The 2282-nt window shown below is 33.2% G+C and overlaps 1 non-coding gene across 1 annotated transcript; it reads right to left on the bottom strand.

Moving 5' to 3' along the window:
* Positions 1-1750: 1750 nt before the first annotated feature.
* On the bottom strand, positions 1751-1891 carry LOC135270033 (U4 spliceosomal RNA). Its single transcript, XR_010338252.1, has one exon. It is a non-coding gene; the product is annotated as a U4 spliceosomal RNA (small nuclear RNA).
* Between the last annotated feature and the right edge of the window lie 391 nt (positions 1892-2282).

A 2282-nucleotide genomic window follows, 5' to 3' on the forward strand; every position in this document is an offset into this window, starting at 1 on the left:
ATTATCATTTGTTTATCACCATAGATTCTGTCTCCCAGACTGGACCATAAGCTCCTTAAAGTAATATGCCTTCGATTTCATTTTAGCAGTAATAAATACTACTGCCTTTTGGTGTAAGCCCCTGTGTAAATGTTGTAGATGTACTAATCACACAATGACTCAATGTATTCCTTTCCCGAAAATCATCATTTTCAGATAAATTCATTATAATAGGGGCTTGAAAGATGTTGCAAAGATCCTTTATATAAATGAGTAAAATACTACTGTGTAGTAAGTAACATTAGTAGTTAGTAGTAACTAACATCAGCAATTAATTATCTCTGCCTTTTTAAAAGCTTTGTTAAAAATGGATTGACTCTAATTGAATAGCAGACACTAGCACAAGTAGATCTTTCTGTGTGAGAATTTAAAATATCAACAGTTACTTTCTAGAGTGAGGTAGAACCTAATACAAAACACCAACTATCAATCAATGACTTTACACTTCACTAATCCCACATGATGTGGTAAAAATGATGAACAGGGCCATACTTGGAGGAGGAGTAGGGTAGAGGAAATGACCCAAAGATCAGGTTGGCAGGTGCCAAAGCATTCTAACCATCCAAATTACCAAGACTTTCTTGAATGTCTGCAATGTAAAGTATATCTTGAGAGGTGCTAGATAAAAAATATGAGATGTGATGTTACCTGCCCTCAAGAGCTTATCATTAAAATGGAAATAAAACTCTTCCTGGTAAAACACAACCAAACAGTCTCGTGCAGAGACAAAAACAGAACTCTCTTACAATAATTTTAAACAAGTACTATGAAGGATAATGCAAAGTTCTTAAAATAGAATTTCCTGAAAGAAGAAATGAAAATAATTATAACTTATTTACATTTATTAAATTATTAAAGGATAGCAATTAAATTGGAATATTGCCCCATTGCAATAGAGGTTTTTGAATCTTTGTAATTAATGGATCTTTATAATAAATATGAATGGCTGCTGATAGCATTAAGTGAACACCACATGGGAAACTTTTTAATGCCTGGTTGAAGGTGCCAACACTTAAATGTATTGATTAATCTCAAAACCCCTTGTTAAATGCCTTCAGCTTTGGTACAGGAAAGAAAATAAAAATCAGCTATATGCATTTTTGCCAAAAATAATATAAAACCTAATCTCTTAGTATGTTATTTTGTGGAAAGCACAGGAGACAAAGAAACATAGGAATGCAATCAGCAAAATCTAATGTATAGAAAATGTTCCAAGATAAATGGTCAAGGTTCTTCAATAAATAAATTGAAGAATGAAAGTGAGAGAGGGAACCTACAAAAAAATGTTGTAGAAATATTAAATAAAAGAAATCCAACCAAACTGTGGAAATTTGATTAGTGGCTAAATATTTGATGGCATACAGTGATTATTATTTGAGATTATAATGATATTGTGGTTATGTTTTTAAAAATGATAATCTGTTAAAGATACACTCTAAAGTATTCACAGAAGAAATTTTAAGATGTCTGGTGTTTGTTTCAAGATGATTACAAAGTTGGAGAAATAGATAAAGCAATATTAGCCATTTGGTGAAGCTATTTGATGGAAATATGAATGTTCATTATGCTATTATATCTACTCTGGCATATGTTTAAAATGTCTGTAATAAAAGAGGTTAAAAGTTACTCATATTAATATTCATTTAAAATGCAATTTTATTAGGAAGAAAACCCTCTGGCTATATTTCTTATTTTTCTGTTTTTAATTCAGTATCCGTAGAGACTGTCAAAAATTGCCAAGGCCGACTATATTTCAAGTTGTCATGGTGGGGTATAGGGAAAAGTTTTCAATTAGCAATAATTACGCCTCGGATAAACCTCATTGGCTACAATACTGCCACTGTGCAAAGCCTCTGGCTATATTTCTAATTTCAAGGGTATCTGCATATATAGCTACAAATAGAATATAAAGATAAGAAAAGTGAAATAGGAAAAGGATGTATTCCTCATTATATCTGAGTATTTCATGGGAGAGGGTTATTTTGTATTTTTAACTTTAGAAATAATATATAGTAAAAAAATTGCAGGATTGCTGGTAAGATGGCCGAATAGGAACTATTCCAGTGTGCAGCTCCCAGTGAGAGTGACGCAGAAACTGCAGGTGATTTTCACATTTCTAACTGAGGTACCTGGTTCATCTCATTGGGATTGGTTAGACCAAGGAGGGTGACCCCAAGGAGGGTGAGCCAAAGCAGGGTGGGGAATCACCTCACCCAGGAAGCACAAGGGGCCAGGGAACTCCA

This window comes from Aotus nancymaae, unplaced genomic scaffold (genome assembly GCF_030222135.1).
Source record: "Aotus nancymaae isolate 86718 unplaced genomic scaffold, 86718_ANA_hifiasm-v0.15.2.pri h1tg000058l, whole genome shotgun sequence".
Taxonomy (NCBI): domain Eukaryota; kingdom Metazoa; phylum Chordata; class Mammalia; order Primates; family Aotidae; genus Aotus; species Aotus nancymaae.